The 20,162-nt window shown below is 42.4% G+C and overlaps 1 non-coding gene across 1 annotated transcript; it reads right to left on the minus strand.

Moving 5' to 3' along the window:
- Positions 1-11,308: 11,308 nt before the first annotated feature.
- Positions 11,309-11,417, minus strand: LOC147826805 (U6 spliceosomal RNA). The gene has a single exon (XR_015438753.1). It is a non-coding gene; the product is annotated as a U6 spliceosomal RNA (small nuclear RNA).
- Positions 11,418-20,162: the final 8,745 nt, after the last annotated feature.

Raw genomic sequence — 20,162 nt, forward strand, 5'->3', positions numbered from 1 at the left:
GGTGGGATGGAGGAAGGGCTGGGGCAGGGAGAAATTAGGTTCACCTCATGGCCACCAGGAAGCGGAGATCAAAGGGAGGAGCTGGGGAGGGAGATACAACCTAGGCCACACTCCCAGTGCTGCACTTGTTCCAACCAGGCCCGCCTTCTCACAGCACAGTTAGCTAATCCACCCACCAGTGTCACACCCTGTGATTCAGTCCCCTCCCAGACCCCACCTATGGTCACAGGAGGCTTTGGGGGACATCTAGAAACTGTAACAAGTAATGAAGTTGAACATTTTTTCATGTTCTTATTTGCCACCTGCATATTCTTTCCTGTTTAGTGTCTATCCTTGTCTTTCCCAGTTTCTAACTTTATTTTTGAGACAGGGTCTCACTGTATAGTTCAGGCTGGCCTTGAACCTACTATGTAGCCCAGGCTGGCCTCAATCTCCTGAGTGCTGGGCTTTCAGGTGTATGCCACAACACCTGTCTCGATTATTTTAATTAAGTTTTAATTTTTTTTTTTCATGAGACATGGTCTTGCTATGTAGTTCAGACTGTCCTTGAACTCTAGGCGATCCTCCTGCCTCAGCCTCCCAAGTACTGGGATTATACGCATGTGCAACCACTCCCAGCCCTTAATTTTAGAGTAGTTTGGATTTACAGAAAAATTATGATACTGGGCCGGGGATTTAGCTCAGTGGTTTCGCCACCTGCTGCGTAAGCTCAAGGACCCGAGTTCGATCTCCGGTACCAAAAAAAAAGAATTATGATACTGATATAGGAGGAATAGATATAACTCCCACACCTACTAGATGTCCAAAATGTGAGTTCATGGTCTCTAAAATTGAAGAATGAATTCTAGGAAAAATGAAAGTTAAGAGTAGGAAAAATTAATTGAAAGAAAGCTTCTAAGAGAGAGGGGGACCAGAAAGTGGGTTGCCCAGGACCCTGTTTCCCAGGGAGTTTTAATGGAGCAAAGCCAGCAGGTGAGGTGCATTCAAGGTGGGACAAAATTGTAAGACACAATGGAAATTACAAGGTGACATGAGGTGGGGCAAAACCATGACCAATAAGATTACAAGTACAGTCACCCAGGTAATGGCATCAAATGGGAAGAACAAGTCACAAGGAATTTCCCATTTAGAATATGAATCACTGCTATCTGTCTAGGGGAAGTAGTACCTCTTTTCTTTTTATATAATGCTAACCAATGAATGTGCCTTAATTGTTCTCCATGTTGTCTCCTTGCTGTGTTGGCTCATTGAGGGCTGGCTCCTTGAGGACTGGTACCTTGAGGGAGGCCCTGCCTAACTGCCTACAAGATAATCTAATTAACTTACGTATCTACAATATTCTCCCCATCTGAAGTAGTACCCCTAACTCCTGTGAGGGGGCAAGGGGCAAAGACCATTCTGGCTACTTTGGCTGAAGAGGGTCTTAGATGTAGCCAGTAGTCATTTACTCTACAGAGAGTCTATCTAAAGGCCCTCGATAGGTGCCAGACACTGTCATCTTGGTTAGCTGTATAGCTTTGAGTCTGGAGGAGACAAAACCAAAAAAACAGTTCAGTATACATGGGCCAAATAATAAGGTCAGCAGGATTGTTATGAATATAGCCAGCAAGTGTTTCCACCAGTAATAGCCTCCCACAAAGAGGATAAGGAGAAGGTCCAAGGGGCTTCAGACTCTGACATGGTATTAACCTGTTGTCTAATATCTTGAACTGATGAGATATTAGCAGATGGATCAGGAATGTACACACAACATTGTTTTTATAATTGTGCAAGTACCCCCTTGTGCTGCAGTTGGAATATCTAATGCTATCTGATTCTGGAGGATGGCTTGTCTCATTAATTTTATTTCTTCATTTAAGGCAGAGACCACTTGCAGTGTCATTTAAGGCCCACTGAGTATAATTAGTTAAGGCCTCAATATATTGCATGACATCTTCTAACCTTAGCAAGGGGATAAATATAGAAGCCAAGTGATCATACCAGTGAAACACACTTCTAGACCATCCATGTCATAAGTGGGATAAAAGCCAGGGATGTAGCTCAGTGGCACCATGCCTGCCTTGCCAGAGGAAGATTTTGAGTTCGGCCACTGGTACCAAAAAATAAAAAATAGGTGGGGGTAAATTTGTAGGCTTGTCAAGGTTTTTGACACTCCTGCCTTGTAACCATGCAAATCCCAGTGTGCCTCTCCCTATCCATCATCCAGGGCGTAGCCAGGGGAACAGATTGGTTCCACAGGACCAATGAGTGCCATTGGGGGCTTCCTATCTAATTCCAGGATTATTAAACCAGTTTGTTGCAAACCAGTCCTCAGCCTGTAAAGTTATTATGTGTTATCTGCTCAGGGGATGTCCACCCCGAGTATTTGGTAGAGTTAGGCCAATGAGAATAGGAGTGGTTTTTCTGTTCTTAACATAAGGGGGCCTTTCTACTAAGGTATCCTATAATGGGGGTTAACTATATATAGTTATCCCATATCTGAAAATAGCCATCTTGATATCTATGGTTGTTGTCCCTCATGATTGGACCCTTATTTCTACTTAATAGGGGGTTTACTAGAGCCTGTAGAGAAAAAATACAATTATGTTCAGAGTATAGTTTATAGGCCATTCAATTACCTTCTAACTGAGATGAACTATGAAATATGGAACTCTTTCATGTTTCATCAATATAGTCTTGTAGCTTACTCCAGTCATCTCCTTGAAGTGGGGATACCCACCAAGGAAATCCTGATGTACTTGACAGGGGGAGCAGGCCACATATCCAGCAAGATGTTTGTTTTAATAACTCCATATATTCCTGTGCCCACCTTAGAAAGGGATTGCACTCTCCTTTAAGGAGTAATTAGTAAAAAGGCTAAGAGTAATATCTTATATTACTTATCTTAGGAATGTTTTTTTCTTCTGAACAAGAATATTAAAAGGGCTGAGGATTTAGCTCAGTGGTTCTGCCACCTGCCTTGAAAGTGCAAGGTCCCAAGTTCTATCCCTGGTGCAAAAAAAAAAAAAAGAATTTTAAGTCTTCTATGGGTTCACAAGAGTATTCAGATGGTTGCGCACACTTGGTGACAGTCTCTGGTTCTCAGGGCTTGAGTGAGGTGTGGTGTATCCAGGAGTCCAGGCCTGTTACCTTGACAGCTGATGGAATTGACAGGATCACAGTGTATGGTCTTTCCCAAGTTGGTCCTAGGGAAGGAAATGATGAGGGGAGAGATTTTACCAGTACTAAATCTCCAGGTGGGAATATGGGATTTCTTTTTTCTCTAGTCTGAGCTTCTGTTAGCTGTTGAAGAGTCTGTTGGAATTTAGCCAGTGAAGTGACATCTTTTAGTAAGGCATCTGTTTCTCTATCAAAGAGAAAATCATTAGGAAAGGACATCCATAAAGTATTTCAGATGGACGGAGGCCTAGAAGTTGAGGTGTCTTTCTTATTTTAATAAAAGCTAAAGGTAGTCAGTAGTTGAGGCCACTGTAGGTGAGTCTCCTGAGCCATTTTGCAAAGATGACTCTTTAGGGTTTCATTCATCTTTTCTACCTTTCCTGATGATTGTGGCCTTCAGGCACAGTGAAGATGACAGGAAATGTCCAGTGCCTAAGAGACACCCTGCTTAACTGTCACTTTAAAGGAAGGCCCATATCACTCTGTAACCTTTTAGGAAGTCCAAACTGAAGGATAATTTCTGACACCAAAACTGTTACCACCTCCTGTGCCTTTTCTGTTCTACAAAGAAAGGCCTCAACCCAGTTTGTGAAAGTATCTACCCAGACCAATAGATAATTGAAGTTCCTTACTCTTTGGCATATGAGTAAAGTCCAGTTGCCAATCCTCTGCAGGGTATTTACCATGTCTCTGTATACCTGGAGGAGCTATGGTCCGGTTAAGATGATTGACAGAGCTCACATGTCTTAACTGTTGTATTGTCTGAGAAAGTCCCTTTCCTATGAATAACTTTTAAGCCATCTGCTGTGTCTTGTCTCTTTCCCAAGTGAAAGGTTTGATGTAAAGACTTAATAATTTTCCATTGACTAGCACCAGGAAGGAAAAATTTTCCATCATCTGATTGTAACTATCCTGAGGGGAGAAATTAACATCCATGGGAAAGAGCCCCCTCAATCTCAGGCTAAGAATTTTTGGGTTGAGTATGTTCAAGGGACCCTTCCCAGATCAAGGAGGCCTAAAGGGGAAGCCCCCAAGCAGCTTCTTTTGCTCCTGCATCAGCCAGTTGATTACCTTGAGATACTTTATCAACTCCTTTTTGGTGTTCCTTACAGTAAATAACTGCTACTTTGGAGGGGTTATAGACAGCGGATAAGAGTTCATCTATTTCCCTATGATATTTTATAGGGGATCCACTGGCTGTCAGACAATTTCTTTCTTTCCATATGGCCACATGAGCATGGAATACTAGGAAAGTATACTTTGAATCAGTATAAATATTGACTTTTTGTCCTTCACCTGGTTGTAAAGCCCTGGTCAGAGCTATGAGTTCTGCTAGCTGAGCACTAGTCCCAGGCACAAGCGAGGAACTTTAAAGTGTCTGGTGTAGAGTCTCTATTGCATACCCTGCCTTTCTTGTCCCTTTCTTGTCTTGAAGGAACTGCCATCACAGAAGAGGGTCAAATCAGGGTTAGTAAGGGGTGTGTCTAGCAAGCCTTCTCTGGCTGAGTATGTGTGGAGAATTACCTATTCGCAGTAATGTCTTTCAGCCTCAACTTCCTTTTCTGGTAGAAAGGTTTTGAATGGCAGGTCCTTCTAGAAGTAGAGCCTGGTATTTAAGAAGTCAATTGTCTGATAGCCATAGGCTGTCTTTGGAGGAAAGAAGTCCTGCCACATTGTGAGGTGTATATACAGTGAGATCTTTGCCTAAAGTCAGCTTGGATGCCTCTGCCACTGAGAGCTACTGCAGTTACAGCTCTGAGGGATGCAGGCTGTCCCTTGGCTACAATGTCTAACTCATGATTTAGATACCTCACAGGCTGTTGAGCAAGTCCCTGATCCTGTGTAAGCACTCCCAAAGTCATGCCCCACCTTTCACCAACATACAAATTGAAACAGTGTCCTGTTGTTAAGCTTAGGGCTGGGGCATTTAGAAAAGCTTATTTGAGCTTCTGGAATGTGGTCTGGGAATCAGGTTCCCAGGTTAAAATATGGGTATCTGTCTTTTGGGCTTCCTTTATAGCGGATAGAAGGGTTGTACAATTTTACCATATTCCGCTATCCAAAGGCAACAAAAGCCTGTAATTCCTAGGAATCCCCTTAGCCGTTTTAGAGTCTTGGTCTATAGGAAGGAAAGAATTGGTTTAATTCTTTCCTCCCCTGGTCTTAGATATTGAATACTATAAGGGTTCCCTTAGATATAATAAGGCCTAAATATTTTACCTCAAGCCTGCAAAGTTGTGCCGTAGATCTAGAAACCCTTGTCCACTAGAAAATTTAGCAGAGCACAGGTGCCTTGGCTAGAAAGTTCTTCTGAGCAAGCACATAATTATGTCATCTACATATGGTAAGACCGTGACCTGGGAACATTTAAAACATGCCAAGTCATGGGAAAGCACCTGCGTAAAGAGATGGGGACTGTCTGAATCCTTGAGGAAGCACAGTCCACATCAGCTGAGAGTCCTGGTCACGAGGATTTTCAAAAGCAAAAAGAAAGTGGGAACCTGTAAAATACAAAAGAGGGCCGGGGATTTAGCTCAGTGGTTTCGCCGCCTGCTGCGCAAGCGCAAGAGCCCTAATTCAATCCCTGGTACCAAAAAAACAAAAACAAAAGAAATACAAAAGATAGCATCTTTTAAATCCAACACTGTCATCTTCTGGGATCTGAGAAAGGAGAGTGTAGGGGTTAGGTACCATTGGGTGGATTGGCACTACTGTTTCATTTATTAACCTAAGGTCTTGTACCAACCTCCATTCTCCATTGGGTTTCTGAACTCCCAAGTTTGGAGTATTGCATAGGCTATTACAGACTTTAAGTAAACCTTGTACTCTTGAGTTGTCAATTATAGGCAGTAATCCTTTCTTTTTTGGTACTGAGGATTGAACTGAGATCCTTTCGCTTGCGCAGCAGGCGGCGAAACCACTGAGCTAAATCTCCGGCCCCAGTAATCCTTTTTTAACTTCAGACCTTAGAGGATATTGTCTCTGGTGAGGAAAAATAGTAGGATCTTTGAGATGTATCTGTACTGAAGTAGCCTTTATTACCCTACCTGTTCTATCTTCAGTTGCCCATACTTCAGGATTTATTTATGTCTCTTCAAGGGGAAGACAGTGTACTTGACCTGGGTGCATATTATAGTATTCAAACAGGATAAGATATCTCTCCTGAGAAGGGGAATTGGACTTTCAGGCATAATTAAAAAGGAATGGGTGGGGGCCAGGGATGTAGCTTAGTGGCACCGTGCCTTCCTGGCAAGTGCAAGGTCCTGAGTTCAATCCCTGGTGGGGGGGGGGGGGATGAGGAAAAAGCCATCCCAGTTACAGCCTAAGAGAAAATAGCAAGCTAAGAAAAATAGTGAGTTACCTCCACTCCAGTGACTCCTGTCGCTGATGTATGGTGTTTGGAAGGAAGGCCAGGGTTAAAGAGAAGGACCAAGAGACACACACCAGTGTCCAGCAGTAGGCTTATTTCTTTTCCCTCTATAGTCATGATTACCCAGGGCTCCTCCGTAGTGATGACAATCTGGCCAGAGGGACAAGACAGACTGCCCCAGGCCCCTTCAGCCTTGCAGAACCAACTGGTAGGATGGGTCTGAGCTCTGGGGCCTTTGCTCAGAAAGCAGTCCAGTCTCCAGTGATTACCTTTGCAAATAGGGCATGGTGTAAGGGGCTTCTCTTTTCAGTCCTTCTTAAAAGTGGCCTGGCCTTTGACAGTGGTAGCAGATGAGCTTGGTTGTTGAGCACTTCTTGGGGCCCTGAGAATCAGACCTAGAGTCTTTTTCTCTAAGAGCTGCTGCTAAGGCTGTCGTCTTCTCTTGATTCTTCTGTTTTCTCTCCTTGCCCTCCTCCTGCTCTCTATTATAAAATACTGAGGAGGTAATTCTCATTGAAGTCTCAAGTGAGCTATCTGGGCCAGAAGCCATCTTTTGTAACTTTTTACTAATATTTGGGGCTGACTGAGTAATAAACTTATCCTTAAGAACAATCTGTCCTTCTGCAGAGGAGCTAGGGCTGTATGTTTTACTAATTCCTCTTGTAAGCGATCTAAGAAGGCAGAGGGGTATTCTTTCTCCTCCTGTTGAATAGTTGATAACTTAGGATAATTGAAGGGTTTATTTTTAGTCCTTAGGCCCTCAAGAATACAAAACTGTAGATGTCTTCTATGCCAATCTCCTACATGGTTGGTAGGGCAGTAGGGGTCCTGTGTAGGGATTGCTTGGGCTCTGATAGGAATCTAGCTCTCTTTGTCCTGGCCCTCTATAATTAACAAGATGGTATTCATCACCAACTCTAATGGCAGCTTTTATTGCTGCTTGTACCTCATTAGAAGTTAATATTTGATTTAAAAGTAACATTACATCTGTCCAGTCTAATTCAAAGATCTGTGTAAGTCCCCCAAAGACATCAATGTACTTATCAGGGTTGTCTGAAAACTTTCCTAGGTCTTGTTTGATCTGTTTGAGGTCACTGAGTGAACAGGGCATGTAGACACGATCATATCCGAGAGCACTATTTACTTCCTGTAAGGGATATTGTCCTATAAGAGCTTGAAAAAGATTAGCTAAGGATGGATATAGCCCTGTAGAGGGTTTAATTGTAGCTAGTCTAAAAACCCCAACCCTAGACCCTAAAGGACAGAGAGGAAGGATCTCAGGCTCCAAAGGACAAGTAGGGAGAACTTTTGCTTCAGCAGTAGTAAGTGAGGCTTCTATAAGGGTTTCCTTAGAAACCCCATCCTCAGATTCAGTAACTGTAGGTGGGGTTTTGACTAAGGCATCTTTGGAAATTTCACCTTCAGGTTCCAAAAGACAAGAGCAAGAAACCTCAGTGATAGGGGGCAGAGGAGCCTGGCTTTCCTGAGGCTCACATTTACATTTTGAACACAAGTAGGGATTATTTCTTAACACAAAGAAAATCTGAACATAGGGCAATTCTGACCATTTTCCCTCTTTTTTACAATATGATTCTAGTTGTGAAATAGCATTATAATCAGTACTTCCTTCTGTATTCCATATTGGCTCTAGGGAACAGGTAGGCCATGCCCAAGTGCAGAGAAATACTAAACTGCTCTTTTTCTGAATGTGAGGGTCAAACATTTTCCACTGTTTAAGAATACATTCCAAAGGAGTAAGGTTTGGATATGGAATTCCCCATCTGAAACAAGAGAGAAACAAAAACAGTGTTCTCTAAGTCCCTGGTTGATTCCTATGCTCCTACGTTTATTCCACTTCAGGGCAGGTAACTACCATGTAGAGAGAGACCCAGAAAATAAAATCAGACTGGACTATCTACCGTTAACCAGCACTGCAACCTTATCTTCCTCAGGGAACTCATACCCTTACTTCAGTAGGTACTCCCAAAGCACAAGTTACAATTGACTTTAGCCATAACAATCATGTTTAGAGAAGGAAGTATTGTTAGCAAACCAAGAGATTTAAACCACTGTTTTCTAGTTCCTTGAAAGAGAAGAAAGTTGGTCAATGGTCAAAGTAGGACACCTTTTTTTTCTGTAAAAGAAATCATCTCTAGAAATGGGTAGGTCAGAGGTTCTGCCGCTCTAGGGTGGAGAAATCTCTGACATTTACAACGGCAATTTTGTTTTTGTTTTTTGTTTTTTTGGTACCAGGGATGGAACTTGGGACCTTGCGCCTGCAAGGCAGGCTGTGAAACCACTGAGCTAAATCCCCGGCCCACCTAGGCAATCTTTATTAGCAACAAGACAAGGTTACTTTATTTATTTATTTATTTATTTATGGTACTGGGAATCGAACTTGGGACCTTGCACTTGTGAGGTAGGTGCTGGAACCACTGAGCTAAATCCCCAGCCCAAGGTTACTTTTTTTAAGGTCCTATTGGGACTGGTGGGCTGAAGGGGGCTCCGATCAGAACAAAGTCTGTCATGCACCAGCGCTAAATGGCAGTCTTTGTGTCCTCAGACACCCCGGCTTTGACATATCTGCCAGTGGTCCCCTACAGGCACATGTTAAATTTACTAAATATTTGACATGCACAGATTACATTTGTTTATTTTCTAGCAGTCATAATCCACATGTCAGTAAAGGAACTCATATCAACTTCCTATGCGGTTATGAAGAGAAAGGCAGACCAAAATCTCTTTTTATTATAGTTACCATGTAAAAACACATATGCAAGTCACTAACTGTTTGCTATTTTCCTTAGTGTAAGACAAAACAGCCACTGTAAGCTGTCTCAGCTTGACCCCTTAGAAGGAGAGGGGGTCTAACTGTAAGATGATTAATTCTAAAATTAACTCCCAACAAGTTGGAGAAAAGTTTAAGGGGAGTTTTAACTCACTAGCAGAGAGAAAAAGTCTAATTAAAGTACAAGCCATTTAAATGTCAAAAAAAATCATCATGTAGCATTCTACAAGTCCACAGTTAAAGTCCCAAAGTCCACAACCTAACAGCAAAGATATTTTCCTCCCCTACACACACAAATGATGAAGACCATGTATAGAGGGGAGAAAAGGTTCGAGTCGTTCTTAATCTACCAAAGATTTGCTTTTTACATCTGACATGGGGTCCTGTCTTATTAGTAGACAGAGCAGTCCAAACCTGTAGCTCGACTCTTAACGGAGGCTTAAGAAAGGACTCTGATGGCATCGTTTGAGATCACTCTGAGACAGAGGATATCTGATTATTGCTGACAGAGTTCACCTTTCACCTCACTGAGGAGACCAGATAGGGACGAAATGTGGATTTTCTGATTACCCAGACAGGCTGTCAGGAGCTAGTTTCTTCTGAGGAACCTTCAGGTATCCACCAGAGAGTAGCCCTGGCCATGACCCCTCAGTTGTCACCTCAGTTTCCACTAGATCCACACAATCAGAGATCTGTCTCTGAAAGGAACCCAATTGCCTAACTGGTCAACATTCCACCTGCTATTGGCTTCAATGGGAGTGGAGATTCACAGGAGAAACCTGTCCTTTGCTTTGAGAGTGGCAGCTGCCCCTAAGGGCAATTACTAGCTGGCAGAGTATAAGCACTGTTTGGCATTCTATAAGGGACAGATAAAAGCCTGAACTGTCTTTATCTGAGATGATTTCATAAGAGACCCATTTTACAACATTTTTAAGCAACTAAGTCCAAATGCAATGTATACAAAACAAGAATAAAACATAATTTTAACAAAGGACAATGCACAAGAGAAATAAATTTGCAAACATTTAAAGCATACAACTTAAAATTAAGACTTTTGAAACAAAAGCTAAAACAAAGGGCAGAATTTATGAAACAAAAACCCGAATCTATGAAACAAATGACCAGAGCCTATGAAACAAAAAGAATCTATAAACCAAGAATCAGAATTTATGAAACAAACAAACAAAAAAAGAATTTATGAAACAAAAGTTACAATCTATGAAGCAAAAAGACCAAAGTTAGAACCTATGAAAGAAAACTGTTACCTCTGTCCAGTAATCTCAGTGGGACCTCCAAAATGATATGGGAGAATAGATGTAACTCCCAAACCTACTAGGTATCCAAAACACAGGTTCATGTTCTGTAAAATCGAAGAATGAATTCTAGGACAAATGGAAGTTAAGAGTAGGAAAAATTTATTGAGAGAAAGAAAGCTGCTGTCTAAGAGAGACAAGGGGGACCGGAAAGTGGGTTGCCCAGGACCCTATTTCCCAGGGAGTTTTTATGGAGCAAAGCCACCAGATGAGGTAAGGACAAAACAAGGTGGGACAAAACTATGAAGACCTAATGGAAATTACAAGGTGGGCATGAGGTGAGACAAAACCATGACCAACCAGTAAGATTACAAGTATAGTCACCCAGGTAATGGGATCAAATGGGAAAACAAGTCATTTACAACTAATTTTCCATTTAGAATATCAGCACTGCTATCTATCTGTAGGGGAAGTAGTACCTCTTCATTTTTTATAATGCTAATCAATAAATGTTCCTCAGTGTTGGCTCCTGTCTGTGTTGGCTCCTTGAGGACTGGCACTGTGAGTGCTGGTGCCTTGAGGGCAGCCCTGTCTAATTGTCTACAAGATAATCTAATTAGTTTACTTATCTACAATAATACTACAGAGTTCCATGTGCCTCTCATCTAGTTTCCTATTATTAACATCTTAACTTAGTGTTGTCATTTGTCATAATTGGTGGGGTGATATATTTAAAATATATATATATAATACTTCATGAATTTGCATGCCATCCTTGTGCAGGGGCCATGCTAATCTTCTCTGGATACTGATACATTTTTATTAACTAAATCCATACATTAGATTCTTTTAGTTTTTACCTAAATCCTTTTTTTTTTCTTCCAAGATTTCATCCAGGATACTACATTATATTTGGTCATCATGTTTGTGTCATAAAGAATCCACTTTTCATGGCCGGGGATTTAGCTCAGTGGTTCTGCCGCCTGGCGCACAAGCGGAAGGATCCGAGTTCGATCCCCAGTACCAAATAAGTAAATAAATAATAAAAATAAGAATTTTTTTAAAAATCCACTTTTCAGAAAACAAGCTTTTGAAAGGAAAGTTTATTCCAGTAAACAGACTAAAATCAGGAGATTTTAGCAGCTAGCTGGGAAAAGCTGAGTTTATCGTGTGTGTGTAGATGGGCTGACAATGGGAGAGAGAGATAGTGGCAGCTAGCTGGGAGAGATGTCATCTGTGAGTGGATGGGCTAACACTAGGGGAGAGAGATATTAGCAACTAACCCCAAAAGGAATTAGGCTTATATGGGTATTGAAGGGGCAAAGGAATCTGGGGTAAAATATTTATGACTTGGATGCCAAAGGCAGTCTGCTCAGGTGTATGCACAATTACTGGACTTCTAGGCACCAGGGGGATTGTATACTTTTTTTTTTAGTCTATTTGCCCTATTTACTGCAAAGCTGCTGTTGTTTGCTAAAAGCAGCCTGTTGGCTTTGTCCTGGTTTGTTTGTGAAGGACTCACTTAAGTCAGGCCTGACAGTCTCCTTAGGGGCATTTTGCCTGGGAAAGTTTCTCAGACTTTCCTTTTTTTTTTTGATGACTGACAGTTTTTTTTTATCTTTTTTTTTTTTAGGTACCGGGGATCGAACTCAGGTCCTTGCGCTTGTGAGACAGGTGACAAAACCACTGAGCTAAATCCCCAGCCCCAGTTTTCTTTTTAAGAGTAGGACAAAAATGGGCTGGGGATTTACCTCAGTGGTTCTGCTGCCTGCCTTGAAAGCACAAGGTCCAAAGTTCCATCCCCAGTACAAAAATAAAAGTAGGAAAAATTTATTGAGAGAAAGATAGTGTAAGGTCAGACCAAGGCATGATTGAGACCACGGAGGCAGGCAAAGTCTAAGCAACCTGCAATGAGTTTATTGCCATCTGGGTGCTGATGGGCCAAGGGCGAGAAGGCTGTTGACACTGAGAGGAAGGTGCTTGTGGTTGATATAGGGCATTTTAGGTGGGGGAGGAGGCACTGGTCAAAAGGGTGGAAAATTTTAGAGTCCCATGGGTGATGGGCCTGGGGCTGGCTAATAAACAGGGTGGTGGTGAGAGCAGCAGGCCGGCTGCTGGCTTCTTGCTATTTCTGTGCTCCTGTGGATGTGGGCAGCAAGTCTGCTTCGGTGGGGGTCCACCTTGGAGGACCTGTCAGCTATCTTCTACCTAAGAGAGACAGAAGGGGGACTGGAAAATAGGTTGACCACTCACTCTGCTTCTCAAAGGTGTTTTTTTTTTTTTTTTTTGCACCAGGGATGAACTCGGTACCTTGCACTTTCGAGGCAGGTGGTGGCACCACTGAGCTAAATCCCTGGCCCTTTTAAAGGTGTTTTATGGGACAAAGCCATGAGCTGAGGAGGGTTCAAGGTGGGACAAAACTATAGTCAACCAATAAGATTATGACAAGTAGGGCTGGGGATTTAGCTCAGTGGTGCCGGAGCCTGCCGCACAAGTGCAAGGTCCTGAGTTCATCCCAAGCTTGATCCCCAGTACCAAAAAAAAAGATTATGACAAGTATAGTCTCTTAGGTAATATTGATTAAATGGTGATCCAATGGGGAAGCTAGTCACTGGAGCAAGTTTAGAAGGATTTTCAGTTAGAGATCTTTCCTGGAAGGGGTGGGTAAGATCTTGGCCCCCACCCAGGTGACTGATACCTATTTAGAATATCAATCACTGCTATTCATCCTAAGGGGAAGCATGCAGGTATGGTAGTTTTTCTTCTCTTACAATGCTGGGCTTCAGTGAATGTGTATTGATTGTCCTCCATATTGGCTCCTGGAAGGCTAACCCTAACTGCCTACAAGATACTAATTAACTTACCTATCTACAATGTTCCCCCTTCTGAAGAAGTACCCGTAACTGCCATGAGGGGATAGAGGGCGATGACCATTCTGGCTACTTCTGGGTGAAGAGTGTTGTAGTTGTGATCAGCAGTGATGACTTGACAGTTTTTGTTTTGTTTTGCTTTGTTTTTTGACTTGACAGTTTTGAGGAGTACTGGTGAAGAATTTTGTAAAATGTCCCTGTATTGGGATTTGTGTGATACTTTTCTTGTAATTACCCTGGGGCTGTGGGTTTTATCTGTCATATCAAGGATATATATTCTACATGATTATAGTGTTGATGTTATCCTTAATTGTCTTACCAAGGTAGTTTGTCAGATTTATCCACTATACAGTTAACCTTTTTTTTGGTGCTGGGGATCGAACTCGGGTCCTTGCGCTTGCACAGCAGGCAGCGAAACCACTGAGCTACATCCCTGGCCCAGTTAACCTTTTTTTAACCATTCATACTGCAGATGGTCCCTGACTTATGATGGGATTAGTGTCCAGTTCAACCCATCATACACTGAAAATATCATTATATCAAAAATGCATTGAGGGCCGGGGATTTCGCTCAGTGGTTCTGCCACCTGCCTAGCAAGCGAAAGGTCCAATCCCTGGTACCAAAAAAAAAAATTCATTGAATAGAGCTGGGCATGGTGGCACACACCTGTAATCCCAACACTCAGAATGTTGAGGCAGGAAGATTGCCTTGAGTTCAAGGCTAGCCTGAACTACATAGTGTGACCCTGTCTCAAACAAAACAAAACAAAACAAAACAAAAAGCAAAATAAAGCAATGAATAAACCTAACCTGTCAAACACTGTAGTTTAGGACCACAGAGCACTGTAGAATACTGGCTGCCTTTGTGCTCATGTGGCTTAATATTGCTACCCAGTATCAGGAGACAGCATTATATCATGCCTAGGAAAAGATCAAAATTTGAAGTACTGAATGTGTACCACTTTCCCACCATTGGAGAGTTGGAAAGTTATAAGTTAAACCATGTGGGGGACTGTCCATATGCTGGAGCAAAGTCACTCACTATATGCAGCTTCACACGTAGGGGGTGGGAAGTTATGCTCCACTTCCTTGAAGGTGGAATCCTCTTTACATAAATTATCCAAATTTCCTTGCCAGGGAAACATCTTTTCTATGTATGTATGTATGTATTTATGTATGTATGTGTGTAGGAACTCATGGATATTTATTTTACACTTTGAATTATGGTCTAATACTGTATTTATTTTGTTGCTCAAATTGTTCTGCTTTGGCCATTGGGAGCTCTTTCAGTTAGCTCTTGTATTTTATTTTTTCTCTGCAGTTGGTTGAATCTGCAGATGGAAAGCCTGCAGCTACATAGGGTAGACTATACTCTCATCATCATCTGGGTTTATTTTCCCCTCCTCCTTTACTACTTGGCACAATCAGATACTCAGGCTCATCCTGTGTATTTCATATTCTAGTCCTCAAACTGTTTCTCCAAGAGGCCCTGGTTCCTCTTATTGAACAAGATTTGGGTTCTACCTTCTCTCCTCTTACTGTGTAGCTTTGAGAGTTCTCTACCAATCCTCTGTGGACATGTTTCCATACTCTTTACCTCAGTCTGGAGCTTGGCTTTTCATCTTCAGTCCTTCACTGAGTAGAGTTTTACATTTTGATGAAGTCCAGTTTGTCACTGGTTTTCTTTTAAAGATAGGGCTTTGGGTTGTCTCTTAAGAACTCCTTGCTTATCCCTAGCCTTAGAGAGTATCTCTTTTTTTTTCCTAAAAGATTTACATTTTAGCCAGTGTGGTGGCAGATGGCTGTGATTCTCAGCCTCCCACAGAGCTGGGCTTGAGTTTGCAGTCCTCCTGCTTCAGCCTCCTGGAGGGCTGGGACCACAGTCATGTGCCACCAAGCCCGGCTGACTATATATTGTTGAGTAAAATTTAGATTCATGGATCCCTCTGATTATATATTCTAGTTAATCAGAATCTTTGGGTATTGATTGAAATATCTACACTTTTTATTTGTTTGTGACAGGGTTTGGCTATGCAGTTCAGGCTGGCCTTGAACTTGCTATGTAGCCCTTAGGCTGGCCTTGAGCTCATGGTGATCCTCCTGCCTCAGTCTCCTAAGTGCTAGAATTATAGGTGTGTGCCACCATGACCTGCTGAACGCATACTTATTGAATTAGGTGAAGTATAGCTTATTATAGAAAGAAATGAAAATATTAAAATTAATGCCTAGCAATCTATCTTTGGGTATAAAATCCCTATACTCATGCTTTGATTTCAGGCCACTTAACTGTCCACAAGCATTACTTTTGGTCTAGGATGTGGCCAACAAACTTACCACTCGAGAGCAAATTTAAGCTCTCGCTTGTGTAAATAAAATTTTATTGGGACAGTGTTTCCCTCCTCGATTTACTTACTGTTCCTGGCTGCTGTAGTGCTGTGACAGGACAGCTGATCAGGTGTGGCGAGGACCTCTTGACCCACTGAGTCTAAAATATGTGTCTGGCTTTTATAGAAGAAGCTCACTGCCTCCTGCACTACAGTAGTGAAAGGAGAAGAGCAGAGACTGTTTCACATGTTGCTTTTTTTTTGGTACCGGGGATCGAACTCAGGACCTTGTGCTTTTGAGGCAGGCGGCGGCAGCACTGAGCTAAATCCCTGGCCCTTCACATTTTAAATCTTAAAAAACAAAAAAAATTTTAAGTCTTTTATGGAAAAGATTGATATACAACTGCAAATAATGGCCAGTAAAATTGTTTGCATTTTTGGGAGGTGACATAAATATTCTTATTTACCTGCAATTACCTGTCAGTTTTTTTGGGAACTAAAATTTTTATTCCTTAAGGCAGTGTTTCTCAAAGTGTAGATACCACATTACTTGCATCCAAGTCCTTATTTAAACTGAATTCTTAAAACAAAACAAACAAAAATCCTGATTCTTGGATCCTACCCAAGACCTATGGAAAGAGAATTCTGGGAGGTATGGCTGGATATTTGATTACTTCTTTTGCATCTACTAGTTTAGCACCTGCCTGTTTATAGCACTCACCAAGATACAATTGCTTATTCCCTGCCTTACTCTCCCATTCAGATTCAACTCCTTTGGGGTGGTGTCATTATTCCTTACTTTTTTTTTTGTACCAGGGATGGAACTCGTGTACTTGTGCGTGCGCAGCAGGCAGCGAAACCACTGAGCTAACTCCCAGACCCTTCCTTACTTTTTGTATTCCAAGTGTTACACCCAGTGAGAGAGAACCAACCAGAGACCGATATTAAATCCACACAGGAGTTTATTACCGGCCAGGACTGAGCGGAACATCGGACTGGAGCCTCGACTGGGGGTTGACAAACATATTTTATACACCTTTGAGGCCAGCAGTTTCTAGGCCCCGCTATGGGATAGAACTAGCAAAGCAAGCAAAAGGTACAGAAGCGGAAAGCCCTGTCCTTAGAACATTTGTAAAACAATGGTTGATTGTTGCTTCTAAGAGACTCTCTAAGGGGAGGAGGTTTCTAAGCTTCCTCCTTCTGAGTTCATCTAAAGGGCAAGCAGGTGGGTCAAGCAGCAATATGGAGTCTGTCTTGCTAACTAGGGTCCTTCACCAAGCTCTGGGTGGCACATTTAATTTCTGTAGTTTTCCAAGTGTGGTTAACAAATGCTAGAGGTCTCAGAGATTCCTACAGGGGTAACCAAGTCAAAACTATTTTCATAATACTAAGATATGATTTGCCTTTTGTTTTGCTATTGACATTTACACTGTTCATGTAAAAAACAATGGTATCTTTGCTGTTACCCTAATGCCACAGATTGGGGAAGTTCCGAACAATCAAAGCATATTTGGCTCACAGCTCCGGAGGCAGGGAGTCCAACAGTAGGGCTGGAGTGTGGTGAGGGCCTCCCTGATGCTTCACCCCGTGGTGTGAGGGCTGTGTGTGCCTGAGGACAGGGCTGGCCTGAGTGCAGTCACAGCCCTCACCCGTGAGATGCTCCACTTCTCGACCCGGTTACAGAGGGATGTTCAAACCAAGGCAGCCAAACTGCTGCAGCTTGGGGCAGAAACAAAACTGCTGTCAGTCAGGTTCTCCACTGACGTGCATTCATAGTAAGAACAGAATGGAGTCTCACCTGCAAATACCTTCACAAAGCAGTACAAATTATCAGGGTTGTTAACTCTTAACCTTTGCGTTCACAGCTTTTCATTTGCTATGTGAGAAAAGGGTTAGTGTGCATAAAACAAAACAATTCTATTGCATGTAAAGCAGCACATTACTGTCCCACTTGAGTGATTTTCAATGGGAATCTGAACTAGCTGCTCTTTTTTCATAGAACATTATTTTTAGGGTTTTTTTGTTTATTGTTTTTTGTAGTTCAGGCTGGTCTTATACTATGTAGCTCAGGCTGGCCTCGAACTCTCGGCAATCTGCTACCTCAGTTTCCCAAGTGCTGGGATTATAGGCATATGCCACCATGCCCACCTTCTACTTCATTTTTAAATTAAAAGTGCAGCTGATAAATTATGGCTCCTTAGATTTTGGTATTTTCTTGAAAACAAAGTGAGCTTTTCATGTGAAAGAAAACAACTGACAATATTTATTGCTAATGATACAATTTGCTTCTTTGAGAAAAAAGAATTTTGGGAAACTTGTACCTGCTACTATGCGCTTAATAGCATCATTAACACTTCAAAGACTTCTGGAGCCAGGCTTATGTCTGTAATCCTAGCACCCTGGAGGCTGAGGCAGGAGGACTGCCGCTAGTTCAAAGCCAGCCTGGATTTACTGAGACCCTGCCTCAAAAAAAGCAAACAGCAACAACAAAAAAACTTTTCTGATGTGGTGATATAAAAAATTGTGCATGGAAATATATTAACATTTGGAAGATCTGTATAGCTGTATGAGCTGGTGTTTCCAAATCCCTAAATACATGTCATGAGTCATGCACTGTGAAAGATCCATTCAAAGTACAAGCTAGACCAATAGATTTTTTTTTTTTTGGTACCAGGGATCGAACTCGGGTCCTTGAGCTTGCGCAGCAGGCATTGAAACCACTAAGCTAAATCCCCGGCCCTAGACCAATATATTTTAATGGCATTACAATATGAAAAGTTCCTTGATATGTTTTCAGATACCACAGTACAACTCACTTTGTTTTTTGAGATGGGGCCTGATTACCTTGGCTAGGCAGGCCTTGACCTCATGTTCCTCCTGCCTCAGCCTCCCAGGTAGCTGGGATGACAGGCACACATCACCATGCTCTACAAATCACTTGTAAGAAACGACTTGGGCCAGGGATGTAGCTCAGTGGCACTCCGCGCCTGTCTGGCAAGGACAAGGTCCTAAGTTTGATCCACGGTACAAAAAAACCCCAACAAAATCCAGAAGGAGGGAAAATGAAAGAAGGGACGTGAAAATACAAGGGAAAAAATGGATACAAAGCTTTTGTACATGGGGAGGGGAGGGGGCTTGAGGGGGGAATGGGATAAAATTTTTAAAATTTAAAAAAAGAATATCCAGTTATCTAGGAAGACTATTAAAATACTCAACTACATACAGTACTGTATTTAGGACTCAATAAGTAAAAAGGTCCTGACCCCCATCCCCACCCCCAAAATATCTGGCATACAACAGGATTTGGAGATACAGAACCTAAATTCAAATTCTAGTTCTGTGACTTAACTGACCGTTTTGGGCATGTTAGATTAGGTCTAGACTCTGAAGTCAGATTGCCCGGGTTCATAATTTTGGCTTCACCATTTGTTGATGTTGCTGACTCTGGGTGTCTAAGAGATAACTATTGCATATTATCAAGTTGCTGAGGGGATTTAATGGGATTATGTTTATAAAACACTCAAAACAGTCTGCAGGACAAATAACTCAGTAAATGTTAGCAACTAATATTGGTCTGTAATGCTATCAGCAAGAGCCTAGAGAACTGGACACAGCCCTGGCTGCCCTTTGTCCTATCCATAAAAAACAGGTTCTTTATGGGCCTGGGATTTAGCTCAGTGGTTTCGTCGCCTGCTGCACAAGCACAAGGACGTAAGTTCGATCCCCGGTACCAAAAAACAAAACAGGCTATGTAGGAGTTAGAAACTTGAGAGGAATGTATAAGTAAACTTGTTTGTATGTCGCTGTCTGTAAACAGACTGTGTCATAAAAATTTACTGTTTTTTTCTCGGTTTCTGAAGAAATAAAAAACATTCCCTGAACCCCTGCCTTACAACCTAGCTAGAAAAGAATAAACTAACTTATTTAATAACCAAGGGAACTGAGGTCTTCCAGAAAATGAACTATTTAGGGGAGCTGGGGAGCCCGTGACTCAGCATCATGATTGGGAAATTTATCCAGACTTCCCGGCAGCTATGTCCTCTCATTTGGAAAAGAAAAAAGAAAAAAACAAAAAATTCCGGCCTCCCTTGTAGTTTTTGACTCCTGTCCCGAGCACCTGTACATCTTCAGGACTATCTTTTTGGCGGCCTCAGTCCTAATAAACGCGAGGCAGAGGAGCCAGGGCGCCGGGCGGCGTCCCGCGAAGCGCAGGTCGAGGTCCCCGAGCTGCCCCTGCGCCCAGGGTCAGAGGCCTGCTTTCCCCTGGGCGAGTGGCAGCGGCGCTGCCGGTCCCGGAGAACCTTTCTTTTGCTGCAGCTCGCAGTGCCGCTTGACAGTTGTCACCCCGTCCCTCCCTCCCCACGGTGCAACCTCCAGGGCAGCGTTGAGCCTCAGAGCT

The sequence above is a fragment of the Heterocephalus glaber genome, unplaced genomic scaffold (assembly GCF_053883595.1).
Source record: "Heterocephalus glaber isolate CG9 unplaced genomic scaffold, H.glaber_assembly_v1.0 deba00001461, whole genome shotgun sequence".
Classification (NCBI taxonomy): domain Eukaryota; kingdom Metazoa; phylum Chordata; class Mammalia; order Rodentia; family Bathyergidae; genus Heterocephalus; species Heterocephalus glaber.